This window comes from Zootermopsis nevadensis, unplaced genomic scaffold (genome assembly GCF_977971745.1).
Source record: "Zootermopsis nevadensis isolate Lab colony 2312 unplaced genomic scaffold, Znev_1.0 Znev_ptg000007l, whole genome shotgun sequence".
NCBI classification, from domain to species: Eukaryota; Metazoa; Arthropoda; class Insecta; order Blattodea; family Termopsidae; genus Zootermopsis; species Zootermopsis nevadensis.
In genome coordinates this window covers 9,596,902-9,618,092 of record NW_028259139.1, presented here as the reverse complement: position 1 = coordinate 9,618,092, position 21,191 = coordinate 9,596,902, and the positions used below count along the sequence as shown (strand labels likewise).

Sequence of the window (21,191 nt, the reverse complement as noted above, 5' to 3'; positions counted from 1 at the left end):
ATGTGAATGAGTCAACTTCAAACCCAAAAATAACCACACAACATTCCCTGCAAACTTGGAAAAGAACCTAAAAAATAATTTTACCGTTTGGAATAAATTAGAGCTGATTTGAAATACGAGGTCCAAAACAATATTCCGTTCCAACATTTTAAGCCATCTTTCATCGTTCATCAGCTCATCAAGGGGACTTGTTTATTTTATGTGTGTGTTTTTGAAATGACGAGCGCGTTTGGATCTCTTTAATGGCGGAACAATGAAAATTTCCTGTTTGCTATGCAGGGTGGTATCAGTTCTGCATTTGTGTCGAAAGGGTGAGAAAATATTGGGTGGGGGGGAGAGTAATAGAGTTGGTTTATGTCATTAATACGAGAAGCGTAGTGTTCAATACGGCGTTCCACCCATTCGTCGAAGGTAATGCTGACCGCTGACTGGAGATGGCACAGCGATAGAACACGCAGACCAGTTAAAATTGATGATCCTGAAGTCTATTGAGTCCACGTAAACTCAATAGAAATGAAACAGAACTGAGTACAGTCATACTTCTGCTGGAGCAAAAATGAGAGTTAATAAATTACTCGTAAATGTGAAAACCCTCTGTCTTCATTTGAGTGCTCCGTTGGGTGTTTATTTGTTCCAAATTTAATAGTAAATATGACTATAACCGTAGTATAGTACCTTAGTATATTATCATTGCGCATATTCGTATGCGCATGCAGGCCACTAACCTCACCCAACCTAACATAACCAGACGGAATTATAATATATCCCCTTATGAAATGATCATTGTGCCAGTTCTGCGCATGCGCTACATTAACCAAACATATCTAACCTAACCCGACCTAATTAATATAATAATAATATACCCCGTATCATGTGAATATTGCGCCAATTCGTCTGCGAACATGCGTCACTAACCTAAAGTTACCTATCCCAATTTAAGGGACGAAAAAGTTTGGTGTTAATTAATATTCATTCACTGTTTTATTTTTCTTTGAAGAAAAGTATGCGATGATTTCTCTAATTTAATTACAGATGAGTTACAACTTTTAAATAGTGTCGATGTATATTTCTTACCATATAAATAATAACACATATAAAATAATAAACAGGCCATTAAGGCACAAAAGAAAGTACACAAAGCTGAAACTGTAATCTGTTGTCAACAGGTAAATAACTTTTCTTTAAGAGAAGAAATGTCTTTAAAATTCAGGAGACAGAAATGAAATAATTTTATAATTCTTAAGACAGTAATGTACTAAATTCTACAGCTTTAAATATAAAGATATATAGATGGAGTTTGTTATCTGGTACATGTAAAAACGCGAGCTTGCAGATTAAAATAGTTAAATGAGTGGTGACAAAGATAAAGAGGGGTAATTTTAGAGTTTTCTTAGTACAAGTGTCTGCTTTACTACGGCCGTTTCTACACACATCCCCTTCCAGTCTGGAAACACACTCCGGTTTCGCTGTCATGCAAACATGGAAACATTGTCGTAACATTTTACTAGTGATAATTTAAGGAATGTAAGGATTAAACTAGTTGGAAAAAATATCAGCACTTTTGACTGGAAACAAATTATTTGAAACTGTTCCCAATTTTCATTTGTCTCCGTATTTTACCAAATATCAGATTTCTCCTATGGAGTTAGTAACTGAGCCAGCAGGAAGGAGAAGAATAAGATATCGAATTTTCAGAGTTAAACTCCGTTATCTAACCCTGTCTTACGTCATCATCCTGTTATTTCCACTGATTAGTATTTCTGCTATTCCTATGTAACGGACAAGCGAGTTATATTGTATTTATCTCTACATATAATATTTAACAAATGACTGACATGATGGTCAATGTCTGCGAAAATGGGATATTCCAAATAAAATGGTGGGTATGACAATAACGTTAAAGCGAAGAAAAACTCTTTTTATAAGCTTTGTCGACTACAAGAGCGTTAATTTCGATGTAGCAAAAATCCCCTGTGGGTTGAATATAATGAGCGTTCTCTCCGTTTCCATACACACCGCCTTCTCATTTCCTGTCTGCGTATTGTTGCCTGCCCTCCTTTGCTGTTGCTTGCCTCAGTATCATACCGTCAGGATATAATTACTAGACTTTGGTAACAATAGATTTCAGCTTGTGGTCTACAGTGTGAAAGCTGTTTAAAATTTCACAGTTGAATGAAGGTGTAAGCCGAGGAATGAAGTCACCTTGCGTTCTGTTACCAGTGCAGAATTTCAATTATTATTGTTCAAATAAGACATAAACACGTGATAGAGCTTTTGACAAGCTGGAATAATATTTGAAGAATTGTAGGTGTTTTTAAAGAGAATAATGAGTGTATTTCCTACGGAATGGTAGGTATTTTTTCTTCTAGAGAATGTTTTTGTGTTTTCTAAAGAATGCTAGGTGCTTGTTACTGGAAGGTTTGTATGATTTCTAGAGAACTGTGTCTCCTAGAAAGTACCAGAGGCTTTATTGTGGTGAATTGCATTATATTTTCTGTAGAACTTTACGTGTTTCTTTCTAAATAAATATAGGTGTTTTTGTAGACGAAAGAAATCGTATTTTATAGGTTTTCTAGAGTAGTGTTTCTCAACCAGTTTCCACAAATTGTGCCAAAGTGGTCCGCGAGATGAGTAGATTCTTCGCTTTTATTTCTTATTCTATATTTCTGCAAGACTTAAGATTTTTTCGTCACATTTTTTTTTACTTCCAAATTAGAGTAAAAGACTATATGCTACTTAATAAAAATCGTATGTGGATAATTCTGAGGATGGAAACCGCGGTAACAGAAAAATTGAGGAACACTGTTCCAGAGGACAGCAGATGCATTTTCTTCACACCTCTAGGTCTATCTGTGGTTTGTAGAGAAATATAGATGTTTTCTGTGCATGAAGATAGACATCTTCTTAAAATGGTGGTAGATGTATTATCCGTAAAAGAGTAGGTGTGTTTACTAGACAATTTTATTTCGTTTGCCTGAACAAAGCAGGTATATTTTATAATAATTATTTGCACAAGGCTGTAACGTTGAATACTTTCTGCCCGCGTGGAAAGTAAGTCATACAAGCTAAAGATAAGTTTATATCGTTATTACATATCAAAGTTTCTTGTTGTCGTGACGAAAAATAATTTTAATAAATTTAAAAAAAACTTCCACAGTAAATTACCCAAATTTACAGTTACTTTTCATTGTTTATTCTTGTTTGGGAAGTTCAGTTTCAGTCCTCAGTGTTGAGTCCAACTAATCTTGTGGGAATAGCATTAAATTTTCTGCAGCACTGACAAAATTTACTGTGTAAACACCTTTACAAAAACATTAGTTTTTTATATTAGATGGTTTGTCTTCTTTTCCTTTCTTGAATAAATACTGAAGTTTAATAAAATAGAGTATTATATAAATAATTTATATTATTATAAAAAGATAGAACAATTTCAAAAACTTGCAACTCCTTCTAAGGGATTAATTTTAATTACGAATTTGATATATGTTATATGACTACTATAAGAAATCTGGTGAGACGTAATATTTCACTACAGCACTGCTGGATAATTCTTTGCCCTGCTACCCGCATAACGGATGTTTTGTCTGTCTGAAAAGACAAGCGATACAGCACCAGACAATTCTAGATGCAGTCCACATTTATTTTTGCTTACATTCGATGGCATCGCCAGCTCAATCTTCACCATTACAATCTTCATGTAGGGGAGGGAGGGCGAATCCCCTGGGAGCATGGAACTAATTAGCGCTGGTGCGCCTTGAAGCGAATTCTGGAGATAACACAGCGTTTTCATACGTACGGACAACGTTGACAACCATGCACAACAACGGAAGTTATCTGGCCCCATCCTTCCTAAACGACCCTGAATCCTAATCTATATTATCCCCCATTGTAAACCATCCTTATTGCTAGCGACGTTGTTATTCTGAAGTAATTTTATTGTGAAGTGAATGAAAGCATCTCTTCACTCCATTGCAGAATCAATGGTAGAGACAAAATGAAATATTGAGATGGTATGTACAATTTTTTTTGTCTTTCATTATTAATACTAATGTTTACTTTTTATGAAGTGTAGAAAGTGAACGCATATAACAGACGTTGATTTAGTCCGTCTTTGCAAATATTTTATCCTCGGTTGCTACGCCATGTAGCCTGGTAGACGTTTACTGACGTTTCAGAGGCAGTAAACATCTCTGAAACGTCGATAAACTTCTACCAGACTACACAAAGCAACAACTCAGTATACAAATATAATCATACACTTCACTGTGAGAATCTGAAATATAACCACCTAGAAATAATTTATCATAATCTTAGATTTATCATATTGAGTTTACTGACTCATATATTTCGTCCGCTTTTACAAAACCGCCTTCTGTGAATCGAGATTAGAGTTCGGGCTGTGTTGAAGCTAGCAACAGCGAGGAAATGCAGACCATTGATCAAATTGATCCATCCGTAAACATTGTTGCGAATCAAACGAATTTCATTTTCCTTTGTTCTCTGAACTCCAGCATTCCTGGAGAAGCTTGTACTTTTCTGCTTTGTTTTGTAGCTTATAAATCTGAATAATACAGTCTAGTTTCCGTATACAAGATAAGTCAAGTGGAACAATTCCTCCATTAAAGCAGACCTTACTGCTTTCACATTCTCTGATCACAGCTTTCGAAACGCGTTTCTAGAATAAATCACAGTAGTTTCGTTATGTCTGTCTGTCAGTACCAAAGTGTCAGAGCCTATAATACGTCACCGATTTGGAGGACTTTAACTGTGGCTGAAACATTGAACATTTTGAGGTAATTTAATTTTTATGTTCGATTAATTTTAAATATCACCTTAATTAATTGTAAGTTCTTTCGTTGTTACATCAAGGGTGGGGGGAGGGAGATACAGGTTTAGCCGCAAAGGCTAATAAATGTCTACAAACATTGTTGGCATAAAGTGTTTGCAAACAGTTTGCCGACTGTCGGCTAAAACTGTTTCCCAACCTACCGGCCAATTTAAAACACCATGTGGCGTGGCTGATTTTATGTTCATGTCACTTGAAAACCAGCGAAAAAGTAATCGTAGGCATTTGGGAACGAGATAAAGAGATGATCTTTGGCAGATTTCAAGTATAAAATGTAATTAGCTTTAGAAATTTCGGAATGACACCAACAGAATTCGAAGTGTTACTATAAATAATTGGTTGTAAAATATTAAACACCAATGTATTCTCGCTTGTAGACAATTTAAATACTTACCTTGATTGTAGAAAACGATAGAACGAAGAAGTGTTTAGAAACACGTTCACATTTGCAAAAACACTATTTTCATCGTGAAACAAGAAACACCGAATATTTCTTTGATGACTGTTTGCAAACACGGACGAAACCTGTTTGCAGACTGTTTGCCGACAATGTCTCTAGATATGTACAAGTCTGTTCTTTGGTGTTCTGCCATGCTATAAAACAGGCGACGACATATAATCTTCCTGATATTAAATACATTGTCTAAGATTATATAAATACTTAGTAAAGTAGTATATGATATTTCCTTAATGTCTCTGTATGATAATTATGATTTATCCTTGATTAAAAAGGTTTTACTCTAGCGGTTTTCATGACTTATAGGATCGATCGTCCATTCCTCTCTTAATATTTCAGACATGATCTTCATGTCTGTAGTACCGTAAAGTCCCGGGAAATGTCTAAAAATTTAGGGAGACTGCATCCCATTTGATCCATTTATCCTTACAGAGACACCGTACAGAAGTGCTTGATCCATCTGAAGCTGCAGATAGCCTGATGGACTGCAGCAGCGAGTAACACGTTTCAGCTTCTACTTGCCGATAGAGAACTGTTGTTAACTGAAACCATTCTAATGGCTTGGAATTGTACTTTGAAGTTATGCGTCCACAACCGTTCGCTCTGACGCCCAAACTCCATGTCTCAAACTTCTCTAGTGACCCTCGCACAAATCCGAAGCGTAGCAAATGTATCAACATGTTGGATAAAACTGCATTATACTGCACGCTACAACAACTCCATCCATCCATCCATACACTGGCTTACCAACTCTTCGTAGATGATTTTCCCTTGAGACTCTAACAGTATTCCATTTAGTCACCTGGTCAAAGGATTTAATTGGTTAGCACTCCTTCTTTTATATTCGAAAGTCCCCGTCTTCAAATATAGGCCCGGAAACAGGCTGTATTTATTGAGATTTTTCTTGTTTTTACTCAGGCTCTTCAGGCAAATGCCGATATAGTACCAAATATTAGGCTACGACCACTTCCTTCTACATTATTTCCTATTCATTATTCAATATCATTCTTTTACTTGATGCTACATAGTGCGTGACACTGAAATCGTCATTAAACAAGCTATATAAATATAAATAGGAAACACTCTTCTTTTTTGGAACATGAATTTTCATTATTGTGTTTACAAATGCCCTTAGTTTGACCCTTTCCTGACCCAGATGCCTTCAGTTCACATTCTCACATCTTATTTTTTAACCATTTATAACGTAGTGGTAACTGTATATACCACCTGTTTTACTAATTAGTAATTCCAAATTTCTCCAACATCGTGCGCTTATGGGCTTCTTATTTTTCCCAGAATTCTCTTAACATTATTAACACATTGATCCTTGTAATGGAAATGTGTTTGCTTTGCGGCAAGGTCTGATTTATTTCTTTAGACGAGCAACTTTACAAGAAAATGTTAGATGGTGATCTTTTATATCTATGGTGATGAACATTTTGATCCTTTAAAAAGTGATTTCTACTTTTATGTGTGTCTGGAGATACCCTATTCGAAATTTTTCCGACCTAGTTGCAAAATTCATAGTTTTTCGGTGGTATTCCTCAGTCTCTCAAGTGAACACCGCCTCAGTAAATTTTAATTTATCACAACCGTATCCTGTCTAATTCATGCCTGTTATTAATTATGATCACTTCAAACCTCATTGAAAAAAAAATCTTACCTTCAAACACAGTCGTTAAGTAGGTAAAACAAATTACTAATTATTTATTTGCCTACCAAAATTTTCGCAATTGTATTTCATTGCGTTACCCGCGCACGTATTTCTTTGCACCGTAGTACACGTTCAATTAAGTTGTATTAAAACTTTCACTGACAAGCGACGATTTATTTACAGATAAATTAGCTTAAAATTACCCACCACACTGTGCGCCATTAAACAGTCTCTCGGGGATTTGAGGTAGAGAAAGGGTGTGTTAAACTCTTCTGCACGTCAGCTCCAAAATTGTTTTGCGGGAATCAAAGCAAATTAACACCTTTAACTGTGGATTTTGAAATCAATGTTGAGTGATGTGTTTATTGTGCGTGCCTGAACAAACACTAAATTGAGGGACGTGTTTTATCAACTATTGTGTCGCTGTCTGAAGTGGGGTCGTACGTTAAGAGAAACTGTCATGAGTAAACTGGTATAGTGACTGGTCATTTTATATACTGATACACACCCGTGTGTGGGGTGGGATGGGGGTTGTATGACGTCATGCTCAGTCAGAAATCGCGCTAAACTATGCGAGCCATGTTGACAGGGATAAAATGGCGCCACAGAAGAATTTCCTTCGCTTAATCATGTTGCATTCTTGACGGTACAACCCGAGTATGTGCCAGTCACTGAGAAGAACTGCAAGATATAAGAAGTATAGGATGAAGCAAAGAGGATGATGATAAGAGAAAAGCTAGCGGCAATTCTTTTTCTGAGGAGAGGTGAAGCAATTTTTCGGCCGATTGATCGTCCCGGGGACTATTTCGGGGTGACCTGCAGTGAATATAGGCTGCCCGATGACTTTGTTCCTCTATTTTAACATTTTATTTTGATGTCACATCCTTTGTAATGTAGTAAGAACAGGGGTCTGATTCTTAATATTTGAAACTTTGACTCACGCGTAGAATGCCAAGGGAAAATAATTCTTCCGTTGACAGCCTTTAACTTCTTTTCCTAAGAAACAGTTTTCTGAAATTGGCTTAGTATCGAGTTCCAATGCTGGAGCAGAATTTTTTCTAGCTATTTTAATCTAATTATGAAGGAATGGCAACGTTGTTACCTAACAGATTTGTGATCTAAGATTTGTTTATTTGTTGGCGTGTAATTGAATTTATTCGCTAATGCTTTAATCGTCTTTACAGAACAACATGAACCAAAATATAATTATATTCGTTTCTTATTTCAAAACACAATAAAACAGAAGTAAAATATCTGCATCTTTTGCACGATTATTTCAATAATGTAACAAATATTGAAGGAGATATTAATGTTTAATTGGGAATAATCATATATATTTTATTTTAAAACCAAGTTTCAATGCTAACCACTCTGCAGCAACGTTTCGTATAATTCTATGGCAAGTATATTATTTTAATTTCAACCATTCGAAGCCTAGTGGTAACTATACGTACCAGCTGCTTTAAGTCATAGTAATTTTAAATTATGTATTTGTGTTTCGTATGATTCTAACTGTAAACAGTAATTTTTTTCTCTAAACATCATTAACCAATTGATTTTTGTAATTGTTAAATGTGCTTTCGTTGCTTTACGGATTAAATTCTTGAAAATTATTTAGACTTGCTTCAGCTTCAAAGGGTTAATTGTAAATTCTGCTGTCATATATTTTAAACAGCGAATATTATTTGTCTGTACTAATTACAGGAAATGAAAGCTGAATGCATGTTGTGTATGGGCTGTTTTATTAACTGCTGATAATGATGCTTCTCCGTTGGCACTGGAAGCAATTAGCAAGTGAGTCAGTCAGACAGACAGTCCGTAATAAAGCAGAAGTGACCGCGCCAGGGTATCCAATAACGGCCGTGTCATACGTCTTAGTCAGTTCGTGCTGCTTTCTGCGTGTTCGTGACGGATGCCTGCCAATACAACGCCGCCATGACGGAGTGCCGTCGCTTTAACCCACAGCAGCCAACCCTTCTGCATGCTACGAGAGCCCTCTCTTTAGTATCGACTGCCCTGGTGTGAGCCATACATTTCGGTGCAGTAACAACATCGATATTGACTTGCTTCTGTTTCTCTCAGACTTTCTTCCCTGTTTGCTTGTTTCTTTCACACTTCTCGCTCACTTTTCTTCTTTCTATTTATCCATTCTTTCATATTTTTTTCTATTTCCTTCCGACTCTTTTGTCGCTCTTGGTCACACATTTTTCTTCCCTCCCTTCTCTATTCCCTTCTTCGTGTCGCCCTCTTTTACCACCTTCATTAATTGTTGCTTGTTTCTTTATTTTTCTCCTCATCGTATATTTCTCAGTCTTTCCTCTTTTTCCTACACATTTCTTTATTGTTTTCTCATTTTATTCCCCCCATTTCTCCCTTCTTTCTTGTTTGTTTCATTCTTTATTTGTGTATTTCTTACATCCATCTCTTCCTCCATTATTTCCTTCACTAAGTTACGGAGGCTACATCAAATTTCTTCATTGATCTGTCCTTTCTTTTAATAAATCAAGTTATAATATTCACAACGAGCTGATCAGATTTGTATTCGTTAGTAACCGATCATTTGATCGTCTATCCTGATTGAGATTTTCGAGGTGGGTGGAGGGGGGAGTTTTATCTGTCTGCCCAGGCGAATGCTTAGACAGTAATTTTATAATAGTCCAAAATCGCCTCTTTTCAAACCCTTTTCTATTCACCATTAAATGATAATCTTTCCATTTAATGTGGCATTATATGAACTACGTCTTTAAATACCATTAGTAAATAACCTAAATCTACTGAAATTCTAAACGAACATAGAAAATGTTTTGAAAAATACATATTTCATTCTAATGGAAAAATAAGTTATGCCACTGTGTTCCACATAGTTCCACGTATATTTACGTAAACAATATTTCAACCCATTTCTTAAGTTGTCTCATTTAATTACTCTGCCTTATTGGAGAGAATCCCACATAGACGATACTGAATGATGGTCTACTAATTAATCCCAGCTCAAGCGTCTGCATTTGCATCGAACAGCAAACTAATGATGGATTTATGAACAAACCATCAAACGCGAAAGATAATTCGAAATGTTGCATAACTGTTTGATCAACAATATGCCAAGTTCTAATTATGTTTCGCATGTGAATATGTAAACATGTATTTTAGAGTGACTAAATAAATCCCCAGAGTATTCGTGTTAAGAACTCAAAGCTACGTCATTCCAGTGCCAAAATTATATTGCTGAACTCCTGTGAACTTCAGCATAATTTGCATTATGTAACCAACTAATTTAACCCAACTTTCAGTGATACAAAAAATTATAAAATGAAAAGTTCTGTAACTCTTACAATATATAGAGTTACAAAATCAAGTCTGATGTTTGATTGAACTTCGCACACACATAGAAAATAATAAATTAATACAAAGTTTAAAAGAAAGTGCCTCATGAAAGCTGTTGACATTGGTCTAAGATTAACATTAAACAACTCTTGGAACAACACAGTGTGAAATTTGTATACTGGATGCATCTGGCTAAGAATGTAGTCCAATGGTTGGTTTCTCGCCAGGTATAATATATTTTCGTCTCAAACGAAAATAAGTAACCTCTAAAATCCACACACCTTTATTTAGTTTACCACACAATTACTACTCCTTCCGCAACTTTCCACTCTGAATAATCACCGTTTCATCTCAATTGACTCTAAATAACATTTTAAAATGATACAGCGTCATTTACTAGCTTTCAGAACAACTATTTACATGCGTCGTTAGTCAATCCGTTTAGCCGAGTCTGTAACGTGACTTTACTACAACGTAAAGGACCATGGTTAGATTCCCGGCAAGTGCAAGAGATGTTTATTTAGGTATCGCTGCTAGTATGACACTGGGACTCGATCTCCTATCCAGTTGGTACAGGAGGCTGTTTTCTCGGGGTTAAAATGGCTGGGGCGTGAAGATAACCACAAACCGTCATCTGTTGTGGTTAAGAATGAAGGCAGTGTACTCCCGCTGTCGGGTGGAGTGTTATTTATTAAACACGCGATTATGCAGTGTCATGTACTATTAACCTTGAGACTTTAACATGTATATTACGTCTATTATTCTACTCCTTGTCAGCATTCTGATGCCTCGCGGGTGATATTTCTAATGAACCAAGCCCATTTATTGTCAGAAGAGAAAGAGACGATAGTTTGGACGAGACAATGTAACTCATCTCGTATTTGTTCTGTAATTAAAGCCAATTGAGATCGTCTCCTACTGTCACTGATCTCCCTTTACCCCTCTCCCTTTTCCGAGATAAGAATTAATGGAAATCCTCGTAAGACAGTGTTACTCTCGTCTTGTGTGAAGTTACATATCTCTGCCTACAGACTTCAGACTGGATATTAGTTTATAGCATCGATCATTTTCGATAGTTCGATTAAATATGGCCCCTATATACATTTGTGACGTCGTAAGGTAGATATAGATTTACGTGTGGTCTTTCTTTATAGAAATAATAATATAAACATTATTTCTAGTAGGAAAATTTACCAATTATCGGTATTAAATTAATAAATATTGTACTTCATTGTAGACAAAAGTGTTGATAAATTCTGTTGTGGCAACTGTAATATGTCCTGCGAGTATTGGTGAGTACATTTAATGTGATATCATCAATATGTGTGTGTGTATGGAATTCCTTTCTTTTGTATGATAAGTAAAATTATTAAATTGGTTTCATCACAAGATACTCGATTTAACGTAGTAACTAATTTCACCGACCGTAGTGTTTCTTCAGAATCTGGTCAAGAATTTTGTCGCCTTATAAGTAACTCAAAGGTCCATTACCATGTTCACATGAAACCGCCACTTGTAACTAACGTGACCCAGATAAATGTAGTCCATCCTTCCACACCCTATAATTTAGAAATCAATTTTAATATCATTCTATCTATTTCAAGTTTTGCCAAGTGATCTCTTCCCTTCTTCTTTTATAACCAGAATTTTGTATTTATTTTTCATGTCCCATGCCATCAATATTCCGTTACAATCTCATTTTTTTATTTCGTGAAGCGTGAAAATTATTAAGTTCTTTGTTATGAAATTTTCTCATACTTTCTATAACTTCATCTCCGTCTTGCATACTTATTCCGATCAACACCCTGATACAAATCACCCCTAATTTACATCCTTTGTTTAGGACAACTCAGAATTGTTTTAAAGTCAGTTACAATGATGAATAAAATGGAATACAGTTTTCAGAGAGCTATTAGATCCAGTAGTTCATATTTGATTGCATAAAAGAAGTTACAGGTACAAAAATTTAAAAGATTATAACAATATTTTAAAGCATCACTTAGAAAAATATCGAGTTCGTATTCTATAATTTTTATATTTGTCAACATAATCGTAAACATTATTTATTAATACTTTTATTTTATTAAACAAACAAATCGGTCGTTATATATAGCTTACTTTGTTTACATATTTAATTGAGATGAATTAAAAGTTAGATTTTGTAAGACGCTTGATAAACTATTTTCAATTATTAAAATAATAAAATATGTCATTATAAATCATTCATATCTTGCTTGCTTTAAAATTTAACTCCGATGAATAAAAACAAGCTTTTATTGCTTGTTTTAGCACTAGCGGCAGATTTTAGCACTATATAATTTAACTGGCTACATAGTCGAGTAGATAGTGTAATTTCCTTGGCACATTGCTTGCCAAAAAAGCCGATAAGATAAATGGCCTCGTTTTTATTAGCGTTGAAAATTAAACAGCCTGAGACAGGCTCTGTAATTAACTGTTTGGCTCCTTGCGCTCTACTGCCATATTTCCTTCATCGTAATATCAAACTCACGCTCTTATATTTGTGTGAAGTTTCGAATTACCGACATTTTCGAACTGTGGATTATAATCTAATTTGTTTTTAAAGCACAGTAGTGTCAGCGTTGTGGCACAAAAATTGTTACAAAACACTTTTGAATAAAGGCAAATGGTCTTTCTTAAGTTTACAGAATGGCAAAGAAAATAATTATTTTTATATCTTTAAAGCTTTCCTATTTGTTATTAAAGGAAACTGAGTTGTAACTTAATATCCAATGTGAAAATTTATCGTAGACTTCAAGTTACTTAATTTCCCAAGACGCCAATGATTTATAAAATTGTTATCCCCTGTGCGTTACCCCGAGGGGACTGGATTCGATTAGAATATTCAAATCAGTAACTTTTTGCGGGAAGGCTAAACATTTTGAAATGGTTTAGATCGTCTATTTTTAACAAATCCACGGTATTTAAATGACTGTCTTAGCAACGTTTAGTAGATCTTTATCAGTTGAAACATGATTATTTTTTAAAGATACGTGTACTTGTGTGAAATTGGGCTTGGGTTTTCACAAGTTTTAACGTCATTAGAAATTAATGTCATGGAATCTGTAAAAACAGAATTATCAAAACCACTTTCTCGAGATAACACAAACATAAAATCTTTTGCAGAAGAATTACGATAATCCAGCAAAAATCCACCAAAACAAAAATAAATCCTCTCTCACAGAAATCTAAATCCTTAAAACATTTTCCATTTAGGCCTGTATCTTTTGGGTCTTTCTCTGAGTTCTTTAACTTATTGCTTCTATCATATTTACATATACTCTGAGAAGAAGAAAATAGGATAGAAGCCCCATAATTCCTTCATGTTTACATACCTTTGATCTTTACACAAACACACACCGCGTCCTATAAGAAAATAGTTCTGCACGTTTCAAAAGCTTCAAGGCACACGATTATGGAAACGATATATAACAACTCTCGAATGATTTTATTTCTCTGAAAATAATAACCTTCTACTATGTTCTTTGTTAATGATTTTAAAAGGACATAAATATTAGTTCCCATGTCCTTTGGTATAAGATTTCAGATCACAGGTGGGTGTTTGTGAATTTCTGTTGAAAGAAACATAAATTATAAATATACATAATACGTCCTATTATCTCTTCTGTGTATATATTCCCAATACTTAAAAGTAAATTTACCCCCATGTCGAAGTCATAAATCGAGAATTTTGGTGTAGCGATAACGTAACAAACTTGTATCTCTGAGGCACTCAGTTTGAATATCAGCATATTTACCGGTTGTCTTCATAAATATTCTTGCTGTTACCAGACGAGTGTCAGTAATCAGCTGCATCTTCAGACAATGATATTTCCTTACTTCTTCAAGAAATGTCCTGTAAATTATGGAACAAATTTTATCAGTGGCCAACGCTAAATTCCGTCCTGAAGCATTTGAATCTAGGTCAAATCCTTAGACTCTGTTTCCTTGAGATCCATCTTAATATTATCCTCCAATTCACGTTTAGATATCACATGTGGCCCTGTTATTATTATGTGTTTGAAGTGACTGAGAAAAACTATGTGCTCTCACTTGGGAAAACTCAGTTTCCAACTTAATAGCGGTGCCGGAGGAATGTGATTCAGTCTTTTTATCACTGAATTGGCTAGCCTGGTAACCACTGAATCTGAGAAACTCATTTAAAAGAAACGTGTTCTCCTTTATCGAGACAAATTTATCTTCCTACAAATGGCTGACTGGATACCATCCACTGAGGAAAATTGGATTTATCCATCATTCTCTTTATAAAGATGGTCTGCCTAACCCAGAAATGAGGAAGTTTCAGTCTATAGCTTGATGTTTAGATTAAATAAAATAACTGAAATTCCGAGTAAACTTAAAATTATAATTCCTCATAGATTTAACGCACTGTTTATCAGCTCTTATTGCAGTCAATGAAGAAATACGTTAAAACTATACAGATTTGTAACAAGATGTATAGAACCCAGTACATACCTAACGTTCAGGAAACCAAACAAAAGTTTCTATTCGGTTTACTAAACTTAACTTCATCTGTTTTGATATTTTCCGATTCCAAATAATGTTACTAGTAGAATCCTTTTTTTCTGAATCTTTATATAATAAATGTTCTCTTAGATTTTTACCTTTTGTTAACTTTCACCGCCCAAATAAAATGTATTATTTTTCTTTACAGTGCAATTAAATTATTTTTATTCCATGTATTTTGTGCTTCATTTTCATGATGGCGTTTTTATTCGTATTTCTTTCTGAATTTTTCTCTTGATATAAACAAAACGAAATTGATGTCAAATGTGTATTTGAAAGTAAAAGGTCGAATACGTTATTTATATTACATTACTCCAGTTAAGGTCAAGTTAATATGGAGGACAGCAAAGTGTTTTATTTTCTGGGATACAGGTCCAATATTTATGACACAACAGTTTAACTAAATATTTTAATGTGGAAATTATAATCATAAATTTATATTGAAATTATAAAGTCGTGAATGTGGGAAGGTGGGCGTGTGTTATTAACTCATTCTCTCAAACATAATCGCTGTTAAATTTAATAGGATTCAGTTGAAGCATGGAGAGAACTACGTTTTTTGTTTTGGAATTAAAACATAAAGTCCAATACAGTTTGTATTTTCCTGTACGTTTATGCTACAAGAGTTGTTCCATTTACTGTAAAATTTGTTTCAAAAATATATACGAAGTACGCTTCTTTTAAACTTCGTATTTTCAACTTTCAATGCAAATTGGATGAAGACAGCCCTTTAGAAGTAAAGGTTGTCTTGGATGTTTGCCTAATATAAGGAAAGGAAGTTTTAAATATAAAAGAAAGCAAACTCGAAACCCATTAACATTCGTTCAACTCAAACGTGGCTGTTATCGGCTGAAAATTTTTTGGCATTGTACGAAAGAAAAGAAGTTTTTCTATGGTATATAGGTCACATTTACCAGCTGATAGTTACTCAGCTGGTAAATAAATTCAATGAATATTTGGTTTTCTTTACTCTTTAGAGTAAGCAAGAAAAATTTATAGACCCATTCATGTCTAATATTCATCGCATTTATATGACAATTACATTAGAGCACATTGTTGCAACAATTATAAGAAATATTATTGTTGCATTTGTTATTCCCTTGGTTGCCTGTGATGTGGCATAACGAACACCTTTGGAGTGTTTCTGTCTACTATAAAAATTTGTGATTCCCCGTTGTCGTCAACCAATTTGTCGTCAAAGAATGACGTCATCAACAATGTCAACTATAAACTAACTCGGCATTGTTGTGTTCCACAACAATGCCGAGTTTAGTGTCTTACTTAGGATTTTAAAACGTCAAGTGTTTTAACCCTCCATTCGGGGGGTTTAGTTTAGTTTCTTACACAAGATTTTAAAAAGCAACCAACCCCCCCCCCCCCCCCGAAGGGGTTGGTTGCTTTTTAAAAACTTGACCAGCCCCTCCGAGGAGCTCCGAAAGGAGCGTTCTGCCCTAGTACTACAAAAAATACACCTTTCCAATATTGTTATGCCATCCAAATTTTCATCATCAAGATTATCAAATTTTGTAACCCTCATGTTTCTCCTTATATATAAGTAGTCTTTGTCTCACATATTATATTATTCTATCAATATTAAAGATTAAAAATAATATTTAACCACGAATTATCATAAAAGAAACTTCTGATTCAAGTGTAAAACTCGTGAACGTTTATTACATACTTATGTTTCAAGAAGTGTGTATATAAAGGCAATATTCCACAAGGCCTAGTTCCTGTCTGTTTTCTTAGCTAAATTGCTCCTTATCGACATTCCGAATCTGAAGTTCTCAGAGATGGAATTAAAGCAGAAGAGTGCACCTAACAGCCTGTGTCTCCATTAAGGCGAATTAATGGCTCCAAAGCAGAACTACGAGGAGGGAAAGTACTTTATCTCGCACACCATAGCGCCTCTATGGTGCTATTTTGGTACTGCAGACTCTGAGAATCACCATCTCTTGAATGCAAATTAATTTTTTTTTATCATAGTGAGCAATAGCAGACAAGGGTGTAAAGGTATATTCCAATTTGTTGTTCGCCAGAGTTCCCTAATGCCTGCTTTGTTGTCTTGCATCCCAAAAATAGTTTTGATATTTATTTACTACAGAAGTCGTCACTAACAGCAGAGATGTTACACTTCACACAGTCATTTCTATAGCTGATAAAACAAATCAATTGTTCTGAGTTTCATGCTACTTACAGTCACAAATTTTTCTACCTTACGTTGTTCATGTGTCGTTAGGGGAATTCGGGACTAACTCACTAGCTAGCTTACCGAATTCGAAGGTTTATCACCGAATTAACCAAAGCCCTCCACCGGACCCTGTCCTGGGCCAACAAAATCCAGTCTCCTTCAACTCCTATCTCCGATAGATCCCACCTAATATTATCCTCCCATCTACGTCTAGGTCAGTCTTCTTGATTTAATTACATTGACAATATTGGGGAAGAAATACAAATTTTTAGGCTCGTCATTATGCAATTTACGAAAATTAGTGACAGAATCATAACATAACGAAAACTTACAAATCTTATTTTAGTTGATGGAATATTTTCGTATTATAAAAGTATTCGTATTTGATTACGATATTTGAATTGGATAAAATTGTTACTTGATAATTATAAAATAGAGCAGAAAAACGCCGAATCAACTACCAATCACCTCGCACCATCTGCTGCCACCTGTCGGACAAAAGAACTCAGTCAAGTTTCTTTCTTCGTACAACTCGTTCCCCTACAATATTATGAGAAAGCCTGGCATCTTGCCACAGTACCAATTACGTTAATTCCACTTCTCTGCACAATTTAAAATTATACACTCTATATGAAGCTTTATTAAAGAATTAATGTATCTTAAGACGACCGTAAACTTAACACCAAGCCGTCTTAACCTTCCGACCTACTGAACACAAATAACGCTACAGAAGAAGCCCGACATGCAAGTCTTAATGATCATAAAACACGCTGCTGTGTGTCTTGTCAGCAACCAATCCCTGTCCTACAACGCTCTGGAAGCAGAACTCGGAGGTCACGTGTGTTGTAAAAACGTCGTGGCCAGTTACCAAGGTCTCAGATGAACATACCGACTTCATCTTCAGGGTTGACGCGTGTACTTCCCGAAGTTTCATATCCATCTACAAATCCATACGTTGCCACAAACCAAACCAACTTTCACATCATCATCACCACCGCGAAAAAATCAAATATTTTAATTTGATTTATTAGTTTCGGAGATAAAGTATACAGACGGACAGACTATGCGTTTATTGTATATACTGCGTATAGAGAATTTGTAAAATAAATTGGAATATTTATTAACCGCCTCTCACTGAACTAAGAACGAAGTGGAGTTAGCCCGTTTTGTGTACAGGAGGAATAATTTTATTCCGTTGCGTGTAGCTGGGACGGGACTTTGCTTTCGCTTACATGCACAGCAACTAAAGTTCCTAGTCTCTGGCTTCGTAAGAGCAAAGAGCCAGCCCATGTTTTTGTCTCTCCATGCGAAAGAGGCCTTGGTATTGTTGGCAAGTGGTGGCGAATAGCAATTACAAGATTTCGAGCAAGTAGGCGAGAACAAGATGCTTTCCTGAGACAGACGGTCTTGGGAGCTTTGAATTATCGCGTAGCACATGGGAATCGTAAATCCATCTGTTGCACTACTCCAAGTTGTATTGGGGTCCTTCCTCAGTTCGTATGACGCATTAAACACAAGCCCTCCTCTTCTTGCAAATGAATTTCTGTATTCTGCAGCGGATGCCACGTGACCTGAATTACTATAATAAGTCCTGTTTCAAATAATAATCGATCGTTAAACCCCAGCGATAACTCATTGACATCAACTGCTTTAACAGTCAGCAAATTTTCATTTTGTAAATTTTTGTGTCATGTGATTCTCAGTGCAAAGAGTGGTTATTTGCTTTAACAGCGTTAACTAACTGATCTTAGTAATGGAGATGCGTTGGAATAAAGATTATTACAATTTATATTCTTCTGATCACAAATTAAAATAAGGGATGATGATTCTATAGTGTCAGTATCTATCTCTGAGCTACATGTTTCCACTGGAAAATATTCTTCTACACGTTTCGTTAATTTTACCCAAGCCATTGTACTCAAATATTTATTAGGTACGTGAAAGTAACGATTATTGAACGTCAAAATAAGGGAAGATTAGATGGGTGGGTAATGTAGCACGTTTGAAGAAAATTATAATTTTAAACATAGTTTTCGTTGAAAATCCTACAAGGAAGTTTTCAAGTAGGAGACGCTGGCATACGTGATATAATTATATTAACGTGAATATCAAACATTGAAGTGAAGATATGGACGGTATCAAAATAACTCATTTTAGGTGTCAGTAGCTGGTTCTATCCATCACTTAATGAAAAAAAACTGCTAGGAATTACTTTACTACCTACGTGATTGTTAATTAACTTCTCAAGAAGAACTCTGCTCCATGCAGTTAGTCAAGATAGGACACGGTGGAAGAACGAAATCTGCATTGAATTTTCTGTACCATAGCAAATAAGTAATGAATTATGATACATAGTAACTTGAATTATTTTATTTTATTAATTACGAATCGTTTACTTACATGTAACATATTACGAACTTGGAGGTGAATAGAAAGTTTTGGGTTACGTATACCTTACAGTTTTGACACTGAGGAAATAGGATAGTTCTTTATATAGAAACATTATTGTAATTTCGGTTCCTACCTGAAAGAAAACACAAGCAGTCTCCATTACAATTATTCATTAATGCTGTTTAGAGTAACAATTGCTGTTTATTCTGGGAATCAAAGGAAACTAAAAAAAATATACTCTATAGGCAAAATTCATAGTTGCTGAATGTTAAATTAGGTGGTGTATATAGTTACCATTGTGTTTTAAATAGTTCAAGGGAAAACTAACTTCATGCTTACTATTTATAGCTTATTGTTTATACATCAATAAATTACAGTAATTTATTTACATATTTTGGAAATATTCATATTAAATTTATATTTAAATTGCTGGACGGCTGAATATTATATTTTCATTAATGTAACTTAAGGATGAGAACTATGTCGTTCAATACTTCACATAGCTTTCTTAACTCCTGCATTCAAATATCATAAATTTTGCGAGAATCTTTCTTTCCTGACATTTCTTTTGTGTGATATCTGACTTGATAAAACACCACAAGATCTAGCTTCGTGTTTCTTGGAAGTAGATCTGGGGTAACGTGCATAAAGAAAATGTAAAAAAAGAGATGAAAGGCCATAACCTAACCTTTGAAAAGATTTTTCTGTTTTCTGTTGAGAATAAAGAAGTGGACGAATGTAGGGTTGAGAATATACCTTGGTAGTAGAACTTATAATGCTTTGAATCATCAATCATCAAACTTTCAACTTGTGACAACAGTGCTAAACCTTCCCAGACGCCCTGCTCTAGTGCTGGTTACAATTTGACGGAGATTAAAATCTTGAATAAACTTAGCTAATGGAATTTAATGTCGTCTAAATTGAATTAGTGAACATAAATTAATTTAAACTTAATTTTTATAGTAAAATCTCTTACACGTATGAAAATGATAATACTATCACGTCTTAGTTTGTTGTGTTAAGGAAAATACACAGTATGAAATGGTCTCGCTGTAGTTACTCAATGGCTTGAGCCTCGTTTGTGATAACAGAGTGTACGGTTCTGATAATGAACACAAAAGATGCCTTTTATGTTTGTAGGCCTTTTTCTGAAGACAACCGTCTGTTATCTGTTTTATGACTCAAAAGACAGTTTCAATAAAGTTAGTCAAGCGACAATAATCCTGACTTGTGTTCGAGAGGTATGATCTGAAACTTGAAGTCTGAATGATGGTATAGAAAAAGTACTAAGTAAAGAAAACTATGTTAAGAGAATTAATAATAACAGTAAACTATGAATTCCACGTTAAACTATTTCCTCTGAATCCAGTGTAAAGATTACATAGTTATTGCTCGTTCTCATAAGCTAAAATTTGCGTGGAATGTTCTCTCTACGTGATGTGTTTAATTATTATACAATTATGACTACGTTTTTGCAAAGACTGTACCGACATGACTCGGTCGTCACAGTGAAACCTGTGAGTTTATAGTTAATATCTCAATTCTGGTGCATTCAGAATAGTATATCATTATAAGTATTATGACATTAATAATGATGATGACTATTAATGCTGAAATTATAAGTTTGTAACTTTGCTGGTTCTTTCTCTGCTTCTTGCTTCCATAATTTCTTGAGGTTTGTAGAAATGAGACTACGTAGATTTCTGCAATGTAAGAAGGAACTACAGTAGGAACTGTGCTGGAAGTTGGACTGTGGACTGTTACACTGCAATGTATGACTGTG

At 34.9% G+C, this 21,191-nt stretch overlaps 1 protein-coding gene across 2 annotated transcripts in view; it reads left to right on the top strand.

Moving 5' to 3' along the window:
• The window catches only part of LOC110831532 (lachesin), a 165,780-nt gene that overhangs the window by 39,597 nt on the left and 104,992 nt on the right, over nucleotides 1-21,191 (top strand). The window contains exon 1 of one of the 2 annotated variants that reach the window (XM_022067638.2): nucleotides 11,265-11,573. The exons of the other annotated variant lie outside the window; for it this stretch is intronic. The gene's annotated coding sequence lies outside the window, so the exon portion shown is untranslated. Of the gene's footprint in view, nucleotides 1-11,264; nucleotides 11,574-21,191 lie in introns of those variants that run through there. 2 annotated transcript variants of the gene reach the window in all.